Source organism: Mustela lutreola, chromosome 4, assembly GCF_030435805.1.
Source record: "Mustela lutreola isolate mMusLut2 chromosome 4, mMusLut2.pri, whole genome shotgun sequence".
Classification (NCBI taxonomy): domain Eukaryota; kingdom Metazoa; phylum Chordata; class Mammalia; order Carnivora; family Mustelidae; genus Mustela; species Mustela lutreola.
This window is the reverse complement of record NC_081293.1, coordinates 65,042,873-65,066,348: the sequence shown is the minus strand read 5'-3', so window position 1 is coordinate 65,066,348 and position 23,476 is coordinate 65,042,873. Positions and strand designations below refer to the sequence as shown.

The 23,476-nt window shown below is 40.9% G+C and overlaps 1 protein-coding gene across 8 annotated transcripts in view; it reads right to left on the bottom strand.

The window, feature by feature from the left end:
* The window catches only part of ANK3 (ankyrin 3), a 675,561-nt gene that overhangs the window by 242,200 nt on the left and 409,885 nt on the right, over positions 1-23,476 (bottom strand). The gene's annotated exons all lie outside the window — the stretch shown is intronic.

Sequence of the window (23,476 nt, the reverse complement as noted above, 5' to 3'; positions counted from 1 at the left end):
GAATTTTGTCTGGCAAGTGCTTGAAAAAAACTCAAACTGTTTTAGTTAGGGAAGATCTTGAGTTCCTAAGGTTTCATTCTTTTTTATTTATCTGCTACCTAGTTACTGGAGATACACCTGGGTTCTCCATCTGTAAGCCAGCACTGGGAGGCGTGGGGGAGCTGGGAAGGGCTTAACAAGGAAGGAAAATGCTTCTAAAGGTTATCTGTGTTTCTAGTCATCCTTATCAAAACCACCCGGAGGACCAAGGGCTGTCTTCACAGATTCTTTCCCACTGCTGCAAGGCTGCCTTTGTTTGTAAGGGCTTCGCTTGGAACTAACCTTAGTTCATCCCTGAAAATGAGGTCACTGTCCCCTAACACATGTTAAGCATGGTTAGCATCTTTCCACCGGGCCCTTGGCCAGAAAGGCCCCTGCTGGTGCACATTTCAAATCTGCCAGGGTTCTTCTAACGCTGAAAGGCAAAACAACATTTCCATCTTTATCTTTACTTAGAGGGGACTGGGACCCAGTTAAAACAAATAAATACAGCGTTGGCCGGCTTTTGTTTTCATAAAGACAGTGTTTTTAAGAGATTGACTTGGCTGTGCCGATAAAAAACCCACTCTCATCAAGTCTGTCCGCTAAGATCTGGTTTACATCAAAAAGGAAGACCCGGAATCCAGGTCCCTTGCAGGGTCTTTTCTCACCCAGAATTCAGAGACCTAAAAATTCTCCTGGAGACTGATTAGAAATAAAAATAAATACTGAGAAGAAAGAGGTTTCCTATAGGGAGGGAAAAAAAAAAAAGCAAACCAACACATTGAGTGTTGGTGGTGGGTGGGAATTTCTAATACTCCTCAAAGTGAAGTTGATTCGGTTCAGCTGCAAAGCAGGATTTATTTGGGTTTATCTGAAATTTTCTGGGAACATAAAATAAGATTATAACTTCCCTCTCAGGGGACAGAAGACCATTTGTATCAGGGGAGGAGAGTTGTATATCCTAATATTTTGTGGTCAATAGAGTAATCTTGTATTCTGATTTGTGGTAGCTTGGGACAGAAATTCAAATCACTTTCACTTACAACTTTCGTTTAAATAACTTTCCTTGCAGTATAGAATTTTAAGGTAGTGGGCTGTGGGCACAGATTATGTGCTAACACTATTGTATATTAGGCAGAATGCTATAAATGATGTTAGGACTAGATAGGTTAGAACAGTTCAACTAAATGACAGGTAAAGTCCTCCCTTTCCTAAAAGCTCCCTGATAATGGTGATAATGTGAAAGTACTCTTAGAGCTAAAAACAGGTAGCTTATTCCAAAATGAATAAAAATGGAAAGTGTTAATAAAAGTTCCGTTCTAGCCAGGGTACTGAACATAAGACGTAGAAAGAGGTGTAGCTCCTTATCCAAAATATTCCTGGAGTTTAAAATGAAAGCAAAATGAACTCTTCCCTTACTCCATTTTAGGACATTTTAGTATGGGGTGAGTTTGTCTTTGCAGAAGACTTGCAGGAGAGTACAGTTATAGAGCCAGGAGCCAGTAACCTTAAAATTCATAATCTATTTATTTTTTGTTACTCTGAAATACAAAGATCCAACAGGAATAAGTAAGCCTGGAAGACAGCCAGAGATGGAGAAATTATTTCTAAAATGTAGGTTTTCCAGGTGGATTCATTAACAGGCATGTTTGAAAACTCCGCTGTGTTTGGACATGTTTCTGGTTATCTCTTGGGATGAGAAAGCACAAGAGAAATGGTAATACGCTGCTTTGGAAAAAACAAGTCTATCCACAGCTCTCTCAGTGCTCAGCAACTCAGCAACTCAGAACATAGAACAGCCCTGGAGAATTTTTTTTTTTCCCCTCCACCTTAAGCCACAAAGATGGACTATTAACACAAGGAAGATTTAACTCTTCTGAACATTTTAGTCGTTTCCATTTCAGAGAGTTATTGTCCCCCTTGAATTAAAACAAGAATGTAGCTGAATGTTACATGAAGTAGTTAGGAGTTATTGTTGGTTCGTAATATATAAAGGTTGTAGTTGCCAGGCTCTTCAAACATATGACTGAAAGCCTTTTCCATTTGTCAGGCAAAAGGCAAGCACTGAACAAAACAAAAAAACAAACAAAAAAATGGAGAGCCTCTAGGGTCTTCAACCTTCTCATTATCAGTCATCCCTTCTCTTTTCTTGCTCTGCTTCATCCAGCTCGTCCATCTCAATTACTTCCCACATGAACATGTCCTTTAAGAAATTCTTTCTTGCTTTCCCATGAGCGAGGCTGCCTATAAGATACTGGCAGCCGAGCCTGTACTCCATTGCTCCCCCGAGGAAGTGGCTGTCTTTCGAGAACAGGGTCTCTCATCCCTGGAAGGATCCCTTGACCTGTATACCCCATCATGCCTTCATTTATAATTGTTAGAGTGAGGAGAGTAATTTAGATAAGTGCCCTTGACTCACCTCAACGATATGTATTAAATAATCTCAAGAGACATAGCCCTGACCTAGTCAACTTGTGGGTAAAGATTCAGTATAGTAATGATTGAATCTTAGTCTGAATATATAGCTTTGTTTTGGATTATCAAAAAAATTGTGCATTTCAATTTTTCTAAAACACTTTTTGGTTTTGGAGGTAGGTTGAGGTTACTGCATCATCTCTATTACAATAAATAAGAAACGGAAGCAAAAAGAGGTAGGATTTCCTTAACTACTTAGGAAATTGCTGAACACAGCAATCAGGATTCCTGGATTGTATGTTCTTCTCCCTACCTCATCGTACAAGAAGAACAGACTGGTCAACAATTTTATGGTTTGAACTAGTATAAGGACTTGGCTGGAGATTCTTCTGCCAGACTCCAGTAAAAAATGGGATCTCCAAGGTGTGTGTACTGGTTCACCCTTCCTTTCCCAGAACTGTCTTCCATGTCTCTACATGGTCCTCCTTAGCATCCTAGGGCACGGAGATGAATCCGCATGTCGTGAGCCCTGCCACACAGATGAAGAGGGCTACGGCCAGCCAGCGCTGTCCCTTCAGCCATCAAATGAAACTTTTCTGAGCCCCCATGGGATAGTACTACGCAGCCGAAATTTGGGAGTCTGTGTGCACCTTTGTTTTGAAAACCAATGGCGGGCCGTTAATGTAGACAAGGCCCAACCACAACAAAGAACTGCGGAGACCCTTAGAAATGCTCCTTGTAATACGAATGTACTGCGAACTTACCACTTAGGAAATACAGAGCAGTTACTTCTGGCATTACGCATGGTGGGTTATATAAGACACATCAACTGTTTGGGATTTTTCCATTTATTTGGTATGTTATGAATCAGAACAGGGCTTCATGCCTAAGGATCCTTATTATGTAGGAGGCATTGGCGTGAGTCCTAAAATATTTAATCCAGCGAACTATTCGCATCTTAAATATAGCAACTGAAAACAGTGATAAGCTAAAATTGGTCTAGGTATCAGGAGAAAAGAGAAAGTGTTTACTTGAATAGATGAACATTTTTTTTACTTCCTTTTTCTTTCTGAGATTAGAAAATAAATAGCTTGGTTTTTAGTGTGGATAGACTTAATATTGTGAACATATGGAGTTTCTTCCACTGCACAAATATACTTTATGGGGTGGGGGTCAGCCAGGCAATCATAATACACTGGACTTAGCTTCCTGGTCAGATAATTAGAGGTCCGGGGCTAAAAGCCCAGAGGAATTGAAGGGTGAGGCCCATGGCATCAGAGCGAGATGAAAGATTCTTGAATGTGTCATCCTAAAATGTGGTGTGCCAGCTGCTGCGGCTGGAACCTTGCTGGTATAGGAAACTATCTGCCTTCTTTGGGGGGCTAGTGTGGAACACGGTTCCATATGGACTCTTATCAACACTGAGATACCAAAATGCTATGGCTCTTTCCATTTTAACTTTTCACTGCTACTCACATCTGTCATCAACAAAGGGATTTTAGAAGCCCTTGGCAAAAATATAGCTAAATAAGGTCTTACCCGAATGAATAAAAAGTTTATTTTAAAATAAGTTTTGCTCATCAGTAAAGTCAGAGGTAGACGGGTAGGTTTACAGGTAGCATGATCTAGGAATATTAAATAATCTCCAGGTGGCATTTACACTGTCCTGGATGAGATTTGTAACTGGAAGACTTAACATCTTTATACTGAATGGAATAAAATGGAAGAGAGAGAGAAAAAACACAGAATGCCCAGACGTGCAAGAGGTCTCTTAAAAGTACAATGAAAACACATGGTAAAGATAAAGAAGGATGGTATTTTTTATTACTTAAAGTTTAACATAGAAGAGTAGATTTTATCTCAAAGTTAAGGTAGCCACGGGAATGTGCAGTTGTAAGTGGTTACAAGGTGGTGGCTGACTTTGAGATGTCTCTATTATGAGCTCTATTATAATCAGACGGCTAAGACATACCGCAGGGATCACGGGAACAGAGACTCATATTTAAGAAGCTGCTCTTCAGGTATGAAAACGAAGGTGCTAACTCAGGGGTAGAATATCATTTTAAGTTTTTGGAGAGAGATCTCTGAGGCCAAAATTCCTCCATTCAAAACAAGTCTCTACAATTTACAAACTGGGGGTCTTTGGACAAGAGACTTAAACGCACTGTAGCTTGGTTTACTCATCTGTAAAATGAGAAGAGCAGTAAAATTTACCGTGTACAACTTTTGATAAAACTAAGGGAGTTAATATATGCAAAGCGGTTAGAAATGGCCTGGCACGCAGCTGACCTTTAATTAATACTATCTATTATTATCACCTTAAAAATTTCTTAAGTTAATTTTTTTAGCTTGCTTGGCTATGGCTATTACCATCAAGAGTCAAGTGCACATAACTGATCACGCAGGGACTGAACATATGAACTTGACCTTATTTGACCAATGCTTTCAGCAACTATGCTAGGCATACAAACCAGGCCAGAGAAGGTTCACACCACATTCCGTCTAGATTAATGGTTCACAAACTTGTTTGTCTTGGGGTCCTTTTACACTCTTAAATACTATTGAGGTTCCCCAAAGAGCTTTTGAATAAAAGTCTTATAACAATTGCTATTTACCGCCTTAGAGCATAAAACTAAGAATTAAACAAATATTTATTTTTTTAAAATAGTAACACACGCTATGTCACAAAAAACATATATCTTATGGAAAATAGTGACATCTTCCAAACCAAACACAAAATGTGAGAAGATTGGTATTGTTTTACAGTTTGGCAATAATGCTTGACAATAGAAGATATTTAGATTCTTGTATTTACTTCTTCATTCAATCTCTGGCCATATGTTGTTTTGATTGAAGTATGGGAAGGACATACAGTCTCAGACAGATAATGTTGTGAGAACAGAAAGGACCTCCTAAGTACTCTAGGAGGGTCTCAGACCACACTTTGAGAGTGGCTGGTCTATCGCAAAGCTGTCACACCTACTTCACGGCACTAAGGCTGATTACCTCCCAACAGAAGAATTTAGGCAACAGGATTGAGTAGGAAGACAAAGTGGAAGGAAATGCAATTCTGCTATTTTTGCAAAGTACAGGCCAGAAATTCTCTAATTGCTATCGATTTACAGCTTTTACTGCCAATAAAGCTATAGATTCCCCAACAGTTAAATATGTATTCATTGCCTCTTCACTACCTTGTTTTAACCCTCTTCCTATATAGGCTCTTTCCAAGTGTCCATGTCCACGTGCTCCAAATACTCTGACACTGTGACACGTCTGTGGTGGATAAAGCCATCCTCAGAACATCAACTGAATGTTCTTGGAAATGACACGTGAGAAATAAACAACTTCTCTCATTGCAAGTCCTGCCGCCATATCAGAAAAGATAACACGAAAATTCTTTATAGATAATTTGTCATTATTGTGTAAACACAATTATAGACATGAATCCTGTATTCTGGGAAACTTCTAGCCTGGAAATAATAATCTAATTTTAGTCCCTAAAATGCAAAGTTAGCTAGTACGTTTTCCTGTTTAAAATATTTTGAATATTTAAATATTTAGAAACATTGCACCTTATTATAAGACTAAATGGTGACTAGAAGGCCAATATTATTTTAAATCTAGTTTACTATATATTTTTTGCTTCTTTTTAGCTATATAATATCACTTTATTTTCAATTTAATTCAAATATACTGTTGATGAGATGCTTAAAATACCCTTTTGAGCAATTACTCTTGATGACAGGCTCTACTCTTCAGAGATAAGGATTCACTTAAAAATTTTTAACAAATACTTACTGAATGCTCAGTATGTGCCAGATTCCTATGATCAAAAGATGAGTAAGACACAGCCTGTGTTTAAAAAGCTACAGTATTCAAAGTATAATTTATCTTATTGACACAAGTGTTTTCAAAATACAACAGAATAACTACTGAATTATTGAAACATATAAATCAATAATATATCAGAGTGATGAAGAATTAGAATACAATATAATCAAGAAGTTAAGACTATAATCTGACACATACCCAGATTTTACAAAACAATTTTTAACATTATTGACTTCTACTTTTTAAATTAGCTGCATCACTCACTTGTCATTCGACCAAAGAAAAATGCATTCACTTCTGGAAATGAATATCTATCTGAATGTCTACACAGATCTGTATTTCATGTGAGAGCAGGAAAATTTCTTAAAATAAAAGAATTAAATTCTTTACAGATTTTTATGCTTAACAAATGACTAATTAGTAATTGCAGCTATTTACCTAATATGCTATGAAATTTGTGTTGTGTTGTCTAATATTTATTAATAGTCTAATTCGAAGATATGACTTAATTCTTACTACTAGGCTTTGCAATATTTTGGGGATGTAGTAAAAACATATAACACACAAATATTTACTTTAGAATAAAGAATTGGCAAATATATATCCTAATTTGTTACTAAAACTGCCTTGGTATTATAAAGAGAGTGACTGTTAAAAAAACAGGACTTGGATTTTTAAAGTTGCTTTTGTCTTATAAATGTTGCTTAGAGTTGATTATCACCTAAATTTGTAACTGAGAGGAAGTAGTATCTTCACCCAGAAGAAAGCACACTTAGTTGGTAAATAAATACCATACTTACTGCATAAATAAACATTTCCATTTTAAAACAAGAAACTATAGAAAAGTCTCAACACCAAAAGACAGGTTTTGTGACTCCTTTCTTGAGTTTGACTATATGAATTTTCCCATTTGCCCTAAGCTTCCTAATGCGAAAATCATCAAAAATAAAATTGTGGGGCGCCTGGGTGGCTCAGTGGGTTAAGCCGCTGCCTTCGGCTCAGGTCATGATCTCAGGGTCCTGGGATCGAGTCCCGCATCGGGCTCTCTGCTCAGCAGGGAGCCTGCTTCCTCCCCTCTCTCTCTCTCTGCCTGCCTCTCTGCCTACTTGTGATCTCTCTCTGTCAAATAAATAAATAAAATAAAATAAAATAAAAAAAAAAAAATAAATAAAATTGTGGATTCTCACAACAGTCGAGTATGTATTTATTAATGAATTATTAAAACACCACACATATAAAGCAAAACCCCACTGAACTGAAGATAGAACAGGAAGTGATACCAAGAACTTCTATTTGGTAGGATAGAGTAACTTTAAAGGATTTAAAAATAATTCACAGCTATGAAAGATCTAATCATTAGCTGCCTCTGAAACGCACATTCAAATTGTATTAAATTTGGGCTTTGCTCAATATTCGAGTCAAGCTTCTTCTTTTTTTTCTTTTTCTTTTGCCTGGTCATTACTTAAGAGTTCAAGTTTAAGAGTTAATTTTTCATCAATTATTTATGCCAAACTAGTTCTTTCAGAAAGACTTGATCAGTAACCCATGAGAATATCTAAAACTGGCAGAGGTACACATACTCTGCCTTTCTAGAAGGTTTGGGCTATAAATGTTTCACAATTAAAGTTGTAAAATCACTGAAAGTTTCTCCCAAAACAGACTAAGCAACCCTGTAGAAAATCTCTAAACAATACTACAGAAATCACAAGCCAAACACAAGCAGCAGGAGGTATTAATGATCATTTATGAAAATGTAATTATCTACTATACCCTGTTTGCAAGGATTTTATCCATAGTTCAGCTCATGCAGACAAACTGTTCAGTCTTCCATTCCAGTCAGAGACGAAACCAGGAGATGAATAATTCTTATTCATTGTCCAGCTAAACCCAGGACAGCAATAGTATATGCTACACTCTATTGTGATGGGACTTCTGTGTGATCTGTGTCGGGTCACTACCCTTCCAGAGTCACTGCTTAGGGCAGGATAATTTCAAACCCAGTCTGTCATTTTATTACACATTTTTTAAACAGCATGCCCACCGAAACAGAAAATGCTGCACATATGGGCCGAGATCAAATGCTCTCATCATTTAGTTGATATATTCTGACACGAGGCAGAAACAAGATGGTCTGCTTTTATTTGAGCTTTCCTTTTGGATCTTGGATCTTTTCTTTCTTTCTCTTTTTTTAATTAACTCATTAATTCATAAGTGGTCAAAGCTTTTCAAGTACATTCTTTAAGACTTGTTATATTTGCACTTGGCTTGAAACTTCCTAGCAATTAGTATTTTTCAAAGCTAAGTCTCACTAGGTCATCAGCAAATGTCATTCTGATTATATGTAAAGTTTTTGGTTCCACAACTAATGGAACAGAATGCACATCTGAAATTCAAGCTCCAATACAGCTTGCAATTTTTGAGGGGTGAATTGATTATTTTTAGGGTGACATAATGTGATTTTTAGGACTCACCTGTCAGCATGCTTATGCTACTAGCAAATTATCCTTAATGTCTGGAATTCATGAACAATATTTACATCTTTATGATGAATCTCAAGTTTAATTTGAAAAGGCCTTTCTCTGAGGCACACAGGATATTTGCAAGGTCTCACTGAGATTAAAATTTCATAAATGTCTATGGTAGAACAGAGCAATATTCAGTAAAGGTCATGAAAGAATATTCTTCATGAAAAGATGAACCTATTTCCAAGAATACAAAGATTAAAATGAATCCATCTAAAATAAGGTTCAAAATGGTGAGTTCCCTGAATTTTTTTTTTTTTTTTTTGGTAACACTATGAAATGACAGTTCTTTTCTCAAAACCATTAGCCTGCCTTCCTACTTGATGTTAGAACTAGCACCAACATTCTCACCTTTATGATGTCTTCCACTAGACATTACGACCAGCGCATAGAAAATGTTCATTCAGGACTTAATATACTGTATTAATAGCAAAGTACATGTGTGAGTGCATGTGTGTTCACAGAAGTAGATACACTGGTACTAACTGAAAAGACCTAGACAGAAGGAAGAGATCACATGAAATCTTAAACTATGCCATAATTAAAATAGCATTTTATGATTCCCTCAGAATCAAATATTCAAAATTTTATACACATAAAGCAAGTATTTACCTCCTTTCCCCATATGTAACCCTTAAGAGGACAATGGCTTACTATGCTAATTCTTTAACATTATTAAATGAGATAAACATATTAGTTCATGTGCAATTCTACTGACACAGAAAAATAAAATTACACTCTCCAGGTTCCAGATACAGCCTATCTCCCAAGCTACCATTAATAAGAGTTTCAAAAATGAACTTCAACTCCACAGTGTTTTCTCCCCCCGCTGTAAAATTCTATTCTCCCCCTTGTCGTTAATAATCCAAACATAGCTGAGTTTTAAAGCTCTCACATTTCTCCTGAGAAAAGTGTGAACATTTAAACCTTACACTCTGGGGTCCACTAGGCCCTTCCCGGACCCCACGCTGCCCAAAGTCTTTTTGCATTTCATTAAGCATCTTCTTCAGACACGCCTGAGCCCAGCACACTCCAAAGTACATCAAAGGCAAAACGTACCTAGGGTCCAGATGCGAGCAAAACAGAAAGAAAGGACAGTGCATTGTCCCACACATACTGAGCTCAGGCCATCCGTGGTACGCACAGGCTAGCTTCCTTCCCGTCTGGCAACACGCATTTTGTAAAAGACACAACTATTCAGGCCCAAACAGCACTTCTATAAGAAAAATGCATTTCATTCGGAAACTGTAAAGGCTTACTTGTTCTGGGAAGCTCTCTCGCTTTTCCACTGCCATTCTCTGTGGCCAAGTATGAAACCTGATAACTCAATTAGTTAACACTTTGGACTGAGCATCGAGTCTAAAAATATCTGCCCTGGGAAACGTAAAGGTTTCCCCTGTGTCCTAGTAAGAAGGTAGGAGCTGGTCAGAATTTTCTTAACTACTGAATTAGGGAGAGGGGAGGGGTAGACAAGAGCAGGTAGGTGCCTTGGTCCTTACAAATGCTAGAGGAGCTCCCAGAATTCCCCACTGACTTACCATATTTGTGGCCTCCAGTCAAGCTCTGTGTATTTAGTCATGATATGTGGAATACCGAAAATAGCAGGGCAATCATCTGGGAGTGTACCCTTGCTGCTGGAATCACTCATGAAGCCGGCTTTTGTCATTCTGCTTATCAGCACTTTCCTCTGTGTGCGGACTACTCTGACATTCCTCCGAAAGACAATACCACCATTTTCTCCTCTGTCTCTGCAATCCAGGCAAGCCTGCCCTTTATGATTTTAATTTCTTTCGCTGCATTAGCTTTACTAGTGAAGCATTAGCTTTACTAGCGAATATATGGATACATGTACAAGCACACATGTGTGTGCGTGCGCACACACACACACACACACACCCCATACTGTACTGCCAAGGAGAATTCTCTTCCAAACCGAATTCCCTCTTATCCAAGGGCAAATGCAGTGCATCTTTTTAGAAATATAACATCATATAGAGCTCCGGTGTTTGCCAAGAAAAACAAAGCAAAATAAAACAAAATGAAACAAAATTTCACCGAAAGATTTTGGTCAGGTTTGTTGTTTTTTTTTTTTTCCCCCGCAATTTAGGTATTTCTATTTCTACAATTAACTGAATTCAGTTTTTCAGATTTGGGACAGGTAATATTCGTGCAACTTTTCACTTCTCTTACATTACACTTGAGCTCAAGAGTCAAAGCCCTAAAAAACCCATCACCATAAGGTGACAATCATCCTTTATGTTTTATTTGGAACAGTTCTAAATCAATAGCTTCCTCAAACCTGAAAGGCCTGAACGAGTGTTTGTGGGGGACTGAATTCAACTCTGGGAAGGCCCGTGTGCAAGTCCATTTGACCTATATTCATAGAGAGCTTTCTACATAATTCTAGGTGCTGAGTGAGGTGCATAGAGAAAGACAATGAACGAGATACAGAACATCTCTGCCTTACATGAAGCTTATGTACCAGCAGAGCTGGGGTAGACTATACACCATAAATATAATAAGTTATTGAGTACAATCAACAGGATAAGTACTGTGAGAAAAACAGAATAAAGGATGGGGGATGGTTAAGTATGTGTTTAAGGAGTAAGTAAGTCAACTTAACATTGATAATAATGACAAAATAATAATTTTATTATCTATATATACGGTATATAGGTATATATAGGTATATAGGGTAGGATCTTAATATTATGCCAAACCATAGGAGATTATCTTATTTATTTATTTTTAAGATTTACTTATTTATGAAAGAAAGAGAGAGCAGGGGGAGTGGCAGAGGGAGAAGGAGAGACAGAATCTCTAGCAGACTCTCCACTGAGCGCGGAACCCGATGCAGGGCCCGATCCCACAACTCTGATACCATAACCCCAACAGAAATCAAGAGTCGGATGCCCAACTGACTGAGCCACCCAGATGCCCCCAAATTGCCATTTATAGGTTAAATCCATGTGTATTCCAGGAACTTCATATAGTTCAATCTAATAATAACATAATCAAGGCCATCATTATTATTTAATAATTATTAAGTTCTCTACATGCAAGGTACTATATTAATTTAAGATTTTATTTATTTATTTGACAGAAAAAGAGAGATCACAAGTAGGCAGAGCAGCAGGCAAAGAGAGAGAAGGGGAAGCAGACTCCCTGCTGAGCAGAGAGCCCGATGTGGGACTCCATCCCAGGACTCTAGGATCATGACCTGAGCCGAAGGCAGAGGCTTTAACCCACTGAGCCACCCAGGCGCTCCTATACTATATTAACTTCTTACCCATGTTCTTTTAGTCCTCATAGCTATGCTGTGAAGCAATCTTCTTCATTTGTGAAAGAGAAACTAGAATTCAGAAAACTTAAATAACTAGCCAAGGCCACTGGCAACTAAACAGTCAAAATTTGAACCTAATTCCATATTATTCTAAAGGAAAGTTCACACCAGCAGCAAAATAATAAATACAGGTTTTCCTGGCTTTTACTGTGTTTTAAAAAATATTTTAGTTGCCAACCTATCAAAATTGATTAATTTCACATCAAAATCTAGAATTCTTGTTTTAAAAATAAGTAAAAATGCAAGGATCGGGCAACTCTGGGCCCATGTTTGCACTGGGCCAGTTTCCAGAGACTGAGTGATGGCTTTCCACCTCAGCCCTCAGCATTTCCTCCTATCTTACCTTGCTTTGCTTCACTCCTTGGGGGCTAAGCTACCAGAGGCATTTGAATTTGGGCCTTTGCTCTAAAACCTGTGCTTCTGATCACAACACTAGGGATTCCCAAGGGACTGTAACAGCCCAGGGAAGCACAAGACCCCCCAAGGGAGGGTAGGGTGACAGTCTGGGAAGGGATGGCTCTGAAATGTCTGGAGGAATTTATTTACTACTGACTATACATCTCTTTCTTCCCTCCCTCCTGGGTTCACCACATACAGGGTGGGCACCTAACGTGCTTGAAAATATGCATCAGTGGGGGTGCCTGGGTGGCTCAGTGGGTTAAAGCTTCTGCCTTCGGCTAAGGTCATGATCTCAGCGTCCTGGAATCGAGCCCCATATCGGGCTCTCTGCTCAGCAGGGAGCCTGCTTCCTCCTCTCTCTCTCTCTCTGCCTGCCTCTCTGCCTACTTGTGATCTCTGTCAAATAAATAAATAAAATCTTTTAAAAAATATATGCATCAGCGGGGAAAACCAGGAAAACCATCACCTTCTCTCTCTGTACCTATTGCTGGATGGATACACAGTCAAGTGAGGCCAGTGTCATCTCTGCAACATAGCAAATCCGATCTGCCTGTGACAGACACAAGAAGGGTGGGCAACAGACTTGGACAGGAGAAAGGTCCCCTTAGCTGATGTTCTGAAGATGTGAGGGTAGCACAAGAAATCCTCACCATCCACAGGCCAAGCATTGCTTAATTGAGGGCAAACTCCTTCAAACCCCAGGCCACATCCCCAAGCCCAACTCTTTCCTCTGGAGCTGCAGACATACATCCGTCTCATAACATTTGTTCTATTTCTTATTCTCTTCCAGGGTCTTCTTTATGTCTACGTTAATCACGTCTGGTTTATCAGAATGCTGGGGGCCTACGAGTCCATGCCTGTGACTCTGTCCCCTGGATCTTATGGGCGGTCCCTAGCATCTGCAACAGAAATCAGAGAGCAAGGTGTCTGGCTCCAGGCAAGGCATCCACCCAGACCTGTCCAGAAGAGACTCATGTTGGTGTCTGATCATGCTTACTGGCAAAGAATTATTCCTCACATCTAAGTTAGACCTCTCCCGCCAACTTCTTCATCCTCTGTCTTCAGTGAGAAGACAGGACACTTGGTTAGTACCTTCCAGATATTTCAGACTGTTACTGAGTTATGTCCTTCCCTCCAGTCTTCTCTCCCTAGGATAAATAATCCCAACTGGTTCAACCTCTTCAGAGAAAAACGCTCTATAATTATACTAAGTAAGAAGAGTAATAATTCCCATAATTGCGTCTTTCAACCCACCCCCTGGCCAGGACATTTTGTCTCCCAAACTGACGCTGCTCATCTCACAGACACTGCGGCTGCAAAAAGAGAAGAGTCCGGGCTGACACATGAGGCTGGCATAGCCTAAGCTGGGAGTCCGGTGGGTCTGCTGAAAATACTAAACGCTCCATGCTGGGATATGAGCCCCAGCCTTTACCATGTTTTTTTGTTTGTTTGTTTTTGTTTTTTGTTTTTTTTTTAAGATTTTATTTATTTATTTGACGAAGAGAGAGATCACAAGTAGGCAGAGAGGCAGGCAGAGAGAGAGGAGGAAGCAGGCTCCCCGCTGAGCAGAGAGCCCAATGCGGGGCTCCATCTCAGGACCCTGAGATCATGGCCTGAGCCAAAGGCAGGGGCTTAACCCACTGAGCCACCCAGGTGCCCCAGCTTTTACCACGTCTTATGAAGACAACTGTGCCCTACCTCAAGGAAATCCAATGTTGAAAAATATATTTTGACACAAAAGATAAACAGAAGAGTAAATCGCATAATCTCAGGAACCATTTAATCAAACCCCATCATTTTAAAGATAAAGAAATGGAAACCCAAGAGTAGTTCTTCATTGGCGTACTCACTCACGTGACTCAAAGATGTTCCAGTGCCTAGCATTCATGACAGGATCCCCATGACAAGCATAAAGACTTAGGGTATTTACACAGGGATTTAATTTGCAAAGTGAGATTTAACTTGTGATTTCAAAGTGCACTAACACTGCTCTACAAAGGCAATGCTCCTGAAGAATGATTGTGTGAACATCGCTTCTGGGATCTGTTATCTGGGGTCAGACAAAGGGACAGAGACCTGCATCGGGCTGTGTACAGAGAGAGCTACCAGCTCAGAGCAGAGCCTGGTAATACGTTTCTGGATGGATCTTTAAAATACAGAGCAATTGAGAAGTTATGGTCTTTCCCACCAACCGGATTCCGGACTAGAAGCCAAGGGTTCAGTGTCTGAGAATGGCAAGCCACCTTGAATCATGAGTCCTCCACCTGGGACTGGCTCTCAAAGTTCTCCATGGGAGCAGACCATGAGGTCTGGGTGGGCAGCGTGGAGGGCGCGGAGCTTCTTTCCAACAGGCTGCTCACCCTGGGTGGGAGCCCCCACGCAGCTCTCCTGGCCTGCTGCAGCCTGGGAGCACTTGCGGGCTGCTTGCGTCTTTACATCCCCAACCTCTAACCAAGGGCTCCACACAGAATGTGCTCAACCAATGGTTCAGCAACGTGGGAAGAGGCGGAGAGAACTGAGGAGAGACTGGTAGCATCTGCAAGTTCCTTGGATTTCAGAGATAGTCTTCAGTGTTAGAACCATTTCAAGCAAGGGGAAGAAGGTTTTTGTGGCTGTGCTGGAAGTTCCTGAAACCCTTCCCGCTTCACAGGTCCTTTGGAGACACAGCAAAATGTCTGGAGAGTGCCCTTCTCCCACGTGTCCAGCCTGAAAGTGGACCCCCCACATACCAACTTCTTCGCTGTGAAGATTGGTTTGTCTTGAGATAAGGGTTCTTCAAACTATGACCTGAGGACCCAGATTGACCTGCTACCTGTATTGGTATAGCCCTGAACTAAAACTGGCTTTTATATTTTGGTTGAAATAAATTCAAAGAACAATAATATTCCATGACACGTAGAGATCATATATGCAATTCAAATTTTAGTGTTCACACATAAAGTTTTATTCCAGTATGTGAGAGACTGTATGGCCAAAAGAAGCCTAAAATACTTGCTATCTGCCCATTGTTAGAAAAGTCACTAACCCTTAATCTGGAGCCAGGGGTTTGGAGGTTGTATTCTTATGATGCTTTTCTTTCTTTCTTTTTCTTTCTTCCTTTCTTTCTTTCTTGCTTTTTTTTTTTTTTTTTAATGGGCTCCACACCCAATGTGGGGCTTGATCTCATATCCTTGAGATCAAGACCTGAAATCCAGAGTCAGACCCTCGACTGACTGAGCTACCAGGTTCCCCACTATGATGCATTTTTGAAAGGCAGGGGAGAATCCTGTGTACTTGGCATGCTGTCTAATCTCTGAGATTGGAAAATGGCAGAAACCCCTTATAATCCAGGAGAATGTAGTCACCCGTTAGCTTTATGTAACAGAAAACAGCAATATCTTTTTGAGCAGTAATTTAAAATGCTAATAATATTCTGTATCCTCTCTGTGTGTATCAAACACAAAATATTGAGCCCTAGGACCTAGATCCTGTATCATTTTCTTTGTTCAATCTGCACAAGAACATACAATGTTTTCAAAAAGGAAAAAATCATGATAACAGCATTTACATCACAACATGACTCCTGCAAACTTGTAGTAACAAAGTGCACTCTCTCTTTTCCTTGTCTTTCCCTTCTTTCAAGCTGAGACCATGACATAGGCCTTGTTCACAGGGAACACATGGAAAAAGTAGCTCATTGAGCCTGTAGGAGGGCAAATGATCTAATCTACAAGGGAGCTTTTAAACAGCAAAGTAATCTGGATTGGCTGTATTCAACATTTTCCATATCTTCATCAGGGCACATTCTAGCCTCCTTTATGAGCAGAGAAACAGACAAGATAAAGGATAAAAGAAAAGCTGAGAGACCCAGATTAGTCAGGAGACCCCTGACTTTGGAGGGGCCTGGTTTGGGATGGCTCCCGTGGGGCCATGGGGTCAGGAACTCAGCGTGGAGAAGGTGGAGAAGCAGCGAAGTGGTCAGCGAGGTGATTCAACCTCCCTTTCTCTCCATTCTCAGGGCCTCAAGCCTCCACCATCCCAAAGCCAGTGATTATGTCAGGACACACAAAGTAACAATGGGTTACTTTACTAAAACAAGAAATTCTATGGTACGAATGATCCATTCATCAAACCCACAGGAGACCTGCAGAAAGGATATACACATTCCTACAAATTCCTCTCACACCGGATGTCTGGGAGACCTCTGCCTCCCATTGAGTTCACAGCTTCCTACCCTTACCCAGCCATCCCTTGCTGCCCAACCCTGCTCCTGCACTCCCTCAAAACCTCAGATGCCAGGAGAAACGATAGGCACAGACTCAACATACCCTCCCTCCTTCCTTTTGCAAATGCTTTTATGTGCAAATGAGGCCAGGAGAATAAAAAAGGGGTCCCCTCAGCAGAGGGACAAGAGAACAAATGCTGTATGGTCACACACTGCCACCAGCCCTTCACGTAGGCGCATTCCCAGTGCCTGCATACTTCGCAGCAAACAGATTATTCCCAGCGCCTGCATACTTCGCAGCAAACAGATTATGAGACGTGCTCTTCATTAACAACAAAGGTACCCCTATTGTTATGCCCAAGTTGCATTAGGAAAGCCAGGTTATTTCTGGACTTCCAAGGCTGTGTTCAGTGTAGCCTGAAGAAACAGAATAGCAAGACATTTCTGCAATGTGTCATATGCCATTTAATACATAAACATGAAGCATGCAAAATTCAAAACTGATTCTGAAATGATTACTTTTTTCCTCCCCTTTTTTGAAGGTCTCCATTGAGTGTAGTGTTCGCTGGATGAAACGGACTGTGTTTCTGCTGTTGTGCATAATCAAGGCTTGAGATATAGAAACCAAAATGAACTCCAGGGGCTTTGAACAGCCTAAGAACAACACCTTTAAAGATGATGAGCTCACAGCTGTGCAATCTCGACAGTGACAGACTACTCCAGTCAGGTGTCCGTAAATTGTGACACGATACAAATTTCCGGAAATGAATTAGAAGGCTGGAATAACTTACATCGGTCATTTCCTCTGCCTTTGGACCACAGTTTAACACTTGAAAGCAAAGGGAAACCAGAAAGAGATCAACACCTTAAAATATTCTCTATTTGAACCATCAGAAAAGAAGAAACCAAAGGTAAGAAAAAGAGAAACTGGACTTAGGTCTGCAAAATCAGTCACCCCACAAGCCAGCCCTTAGCAGCTGTCTAAATTGTACTTTATCAGGCAGAAGTCGATGTACCCCATTTCTTTACAAATCTTAGAAAGTTAAAATGCACGTGTGCACACATACAGATCCACACAATGATCTAGGTTTCCAGGAATCTTCCAATGGTTATTCAACTCTAATTGCAATGCTCTCATTCTGGATCTGATTTATGGATGTCAGATTAATATTCAAAGTGAAAGGAAGAAGCTAAAACACTGTTTCCAGGCACGGCTTTTGTAATGAACATGCACACACACACACACATTATATGAGATGTGTTAAATGTGGATAATTCTTTAAAGAAAATTGGCTCTCTTTTACGAGTGGGGAAACATTAGCTGTATTCCAGAAAATTGTTCAGTGTTAGAAATTACACATGATTTGGCTGTATGTGGGAGAAGAGTAAGTAATGGTTTAATACAAAGAACTAAGAACGCAATCATCATCAAAAAGGCAGGAGACTGAGAACAATTTAATAAATCAGTGTGACAAGTTATTAGGAAGCAAGTCTAGACTCAGGAGCCCCAGAGCCTACCAGAGATGGACCTGCCATCTGATTGCTATCACACTGAGTCCCCGATCCTAACACAAGTAATGCCCGATGTCCAAAACAGGTATAAAAGATAGAATACTGAAGCTAGCTGCTTTCTGCCAAAAAGCATTCTTCCCCTAGAAATTCAAAACAGGGGTAGAACTAAATATCTTCATCCATCATTCTTCCCGCAATGTTCTCTTCTTCAATTCTGGAACTCAAAAGATCAAGTGGGGCAAGTCACATGACGGTCGGCTGCTCCGCAGAGAGGACTGGCGTGTGTCATGTGCTTTGCTCTAAGGGGTGAGAACACTTAATGACTCGGCCCGCATTCCAACCATCTTTAATCTCTCAGGAGACAGAGGATGAAGGGGGCTGGGAAGCAGCAGTTATCAGAGAGGGGAATAAGCACGCCTCCTCTCCTCAGAGTGCCAGACTTGGTGGAGAAAGGCCATCTTGTGGTGGTGGTGGTTTAATTACAAAGACTTGTGGAAACATCCCAGCTTCTTTATCTCCTAAAACAGATGGAGGTCTGTTGGCTACTGGCTCAAAAGCAACATGCAGTCAAAACAGCACATGGGTGAACTGGGAAGAAAGGGAAGATCATTTGTCCTCACACTCGCATGCTCAAGTAGCAGCTGGACAAGAACACACCCCTTCAGACCTCCTGGGCTACTAGACACACCCATTCTGAATAACCCTAAATCAAACCACACTGAGAGCAACAGGGTGATACAGAAGACAAAAAAAGAGACCAGTCCAATTCCCTTAAGGAAATGATACTCCAGCTAAGGGAAAAGAAAGTGTCTGTGCATAAAATAATTTTTAAGCATGTATACCTAAACAAATTCTCTGATATCACCTATTATCTCTCTCTGCTCTTCCCAATTTAGGCTTTAGCCACAAAGATTTCCTTTACATTCCTCCCAATGCTAATTTTATTCCTGCCCCAGGGCCTTTCCACTTGCCATTTCCTCTGTGTAGAATGCTCCCTTCTGCCAGGTCTTTCATGGCCAGTTCTTCTTGTCAAGGAGGCCAAGGAACAAATAGCATCCCCTCATATGGGCCTTTCCTGGCCACTCAATCTAATGTAGGTCTGAAATAACCAAGATGTCACCATTATTTTCAATATCACACTATTTGAAAATTTGATTTGCTAGTTCCTGGTTTGTTTCTTCCTTCCCTCTCAACTCCCACAGAATTTTACTTGGTCAAAGCACAGCTGTGTCTGTCTTGTTCACAGGTAGAACAAGACCAGGCATATAGTAGATGCTCAACAAATATTTTTAAATGAATGAGAATAAGCAGAGTTCAGAGTTTGCAGCCAGAAGTGAAAGAGGGCTGGCTTGAGCTGGCTTCCGAGGGTATTTAAAATTGCTATACAAAAATGAGCAGATCCTAGGCTGAGGGGGAAAAGTCAAGCCAATAAGAGTTCTGGAAGCATCCTTCATAGGGACAGCCTCGGAAGGTGGAGATTTCCGGAAAGCTAACAATTATGGAGCTGTTACTCTGAGCCCAGTACTGGGCTAAGTGTCCCGTGTTTCAGAGTTGGAAAGAATAAACCTCTTTATCTACATAAAGAAGCCGAAACGATGGTGCCTGGCACAGGACTTGGCACAGAGCAAGCCCTCAGTAAGTGTCTGCTGAATGTTGAAAGTGTCTCCTCCCTATTGGTATATTCACTAATGGTCCAGAAAGGCAGGAGCGTTGGAATGCTCTGTTTCTGCACTTTATAAAGAGACATACGTGGGAAGGGTGGGCACAGACCCCTAACCTACTGACCTTGTCCTACCACAGCAATGCAGCTGTGCTCCAGGGGCAAACAGGGAATTTTAGGACTGGAAGGGGTCTCACAGACAATGGGACCCAGTTTTCCTGAGGTAACAAACCAATAGAGGAAAATGACTTGTCCGAAATCACAATGCACATTAGCGGTTTCTCCATCTTCTTTCGTGAAGGCACTCATTCAGGATTAAAAACAACTTTTAAAAAACTCTTACTGCCAAAGTTCACAAAGAAAGAGACTCACACAGAAAGCCGGACTTCTGCCTCTTCTTAAAAAAAATCAGAAGCTTTGGCAAAATGAGCCCTCCTTTCCAACATGGTAACCACTGGCTCTAGAGTAGCCCAAGCCATGCCCTTCACCTGAACCCTGCCTTGCAGTGCGCTCCAGCTCCCCAGCCCGGCCTCACCCGGCGGCTCCACGATGGGGCCATCCACAAGGTCCCCCTGAAAACAGCCGGGGCCTCCCCACAACAGACACGGCGGGGCTCTCACAAAGAAGATCAGGCTTGTAGAGGTCAATCCAAGGACAGGCGGCCTATCCCCCTTTGCACCTCTTTCGCTTAGCACAACACCTGAGAGTGAACGGACCAGAACACAAGCGAGCCTGTCCGCTCTGGAAACAGCACCCACTCCGGGGCTACAGGGCTGACACCGGCTGCGGCTTTGCCGGGGTTAACATGACTGGGAGAGAAATATCCTCAACAGAGCTTGCAGTCTCAAAGTTACAGGAAACGAGTGACTTTTGAGTAATATATGACTCAGAGGGAAAGAAATACGCATATTTTGGTGTAACAACCATACAGATAGAGTAATATGCTACAGGGGAGTCAGGACTAAGGAAAAAAAAAATGAGCCTCTTGAGGGTTAACATTTTATGCACAGTTGGAAAAACCGCTGACGTGCCTTTACTATTAGTTGTCTCTACCACAGAAAAGGGTAAGCTGGGATATTTAGGTTTCTCTCAGTCTGCCCACCGCTTATCTCTTTGCCTGCCCTCCGAAGCCCTTCATTTCCTCCTGAACTTCTTTAACCATCAATCACCTCATTGTCTCCAGTCTTGGGCTGGTCTAGCTTTGACCTTGGCTCTTCCCCAGCAGCTCGGCACCTCCATCCAGTATTTCTTCTTCCACTTTCAAACTGTGTTCGTTAAACTCAGCTAGCGTACCATGTTCTGTGTTTACAGAAATGTGTCTGCAAACAGGAAGTCTCAAATAAACACAGGAATACATAATTCAACAGAGGACACTGAATCGAGTTTATAATTCACCTCTCATTGATCAGAGCACGTCAGATTTCACCTTCTCAGAGATGCCTATCTTAAACATTTTAGCTAAAGGCCACCTCAAGCCCACCCCACCCATTATTCCAGCCCCTGACTCTGTTTTGTTTTTTTTAAAAGTAATCTCTGCACCAAAGTAGGGCTCAGACTCGTGACCCCGAGTTCAAAAGCGGCGTGCTCTACCGACGGAGCCAGCCAGGCAGCCCCGTTTTACTTTTCTTACTGGCTCTTATGTCTATGTGAATTAAAATGTCCTCTATCCCTTACTGTCTATCTCCTTGCTAAAGTGTGAAATCCTCCAGGACAAGAAGCTGCATGTTCATTAATATAGCCCCTCCCCATATCTTGAACAGTGCCTAATAGTCAGTAAATCATTTCTGAGCAATTGCATAATAATAGTTACTTTTGTGGAGATTCTGATGGGGGAAAGTTTGAGAAAATCAGGTTAAAGAGCCAAAATAATCAAAATTTTCTTTTCTTTTTAAGATTTTATTTGTCAGAGAGAGAGAGAGAAGCAGGAGAGAGAAGCAGGCTCCCTGCTGGGCAAGGAACCTGATGTGGGACTCAATCCCATGACCTTGGGATCATGACCTGAGCCGAAGGCAGATGCTTAACGGACTCAGCCTCCCAGGCATTCCCAAATTATCACAATTTCAAATTAGATCATTTTCATCAGATTTTGTCCAGTTAATGTGTTTACTACAGGCAGACGTATTTAATGCTAGTGATAGTAACTGAACACTTATGATCTATTCCAGATACTGCACAAGACACTGGGCGTTCATTTTCCCAGTTATTTTTCATAACATTATAGGAAGTCACTGCTGTTCTGTCAGTGAATGGTGCAAGGCGTCTTTATTGCTGTGTCGTTCTGGAGAGAAGAATCTGCAGGGCACTACGTCCAACAGGACTTAACCAAATTAACCCTTAAAATAGCAATTTTTCAACTGTGTTATGTAAATAAAGCCAGGTCTGAACCAGACAAGTGTCAGAAATATGTGTCATATGACTAATATGTGACTCACCAGAAAAGGAATAAGCATATTCCTGTGAAACAGTCACATGAATATAAAACTGTAAAATCATAACCAGGGCTGAAAACAGGAGCCTCCCTTTCCCTGGGTGAGTAACATTTCATGCAGGAACCGTAGGCCTCGCTGGTGGGGGTGGGGTGTGGGGGGTGTGGGGGAGGGTATGGGCTGCATGTGAATGGGGCAGGGCCCACCCAGCTCTAGCCCATAGGTAGCTGGTGCTTCTCCACCATCAGGGAGCCACAGGATAGGTGGGTCTTCTCATATTTCAAGAAAGGATGTGAATCTGGATGTTTTTAAGTGCAATTCTCCATTTTTTTTTTTAACTTGGCAGCTAATTTAAAAATTGGAAATACATGATGAAGGACTGATGTGAAAGGAGTGCACCCATGTCCTAGATGAGGGCCATGTATAAAAGCTACGTGAGTTGACTTTAAAGGTAAAGCTTTTCTGCTAGCTGTAATTTCTGATACCACACAATTCTAGAAAGGCAGAGGAAATGATGCTACAACTCACTTATTAAGGGTAACATATTAATACAGAATTTTCCAGTTTATAAAGCCTATTACCCATCCTATTCCCGTACCCTTGCATCATGGCCTAGCACTGTGTAAGGTGGTAGAAGCTGGGGGTGGGTACATAAGAATTTCAAACAGTCACAATCACTGAGGCCAGAGGAAGAGGGGAGACAAGACATCGGTGCACAAAAAAGTTAAGTAATATCTATGAGTTCTTTGATAAACAGAATGGACCCCGTACTTGGCATTGCTTTTATTAATACTTCTTAGGATATTACCTTGTTTTTATTTAAATCTGTCATTAAAGTGTATATTATGGTGTTTTAAAAACCTCTTGTTTCACTAGGGTGTGCAAATAAAACACACAAGATGATTGCCTGTGTGACCCGATAAATCTGAGGACCTTCCAAGAGCCCAAAAATTCTGGCACTGAACCCCAGTTGGAGTCCACTAAGATTGCAATAATCCTAATATATATTAATGAAAATGTAAGAACATGTTCCAGAATCCCTGTGACTTTTGCCAACATCACTGTCAGAAATGAGTCATTTGTGAAAACACTAGTAATGAAAATGGACACGAAGGAAGTTGTCTAATCCCTCCACCTGTCACT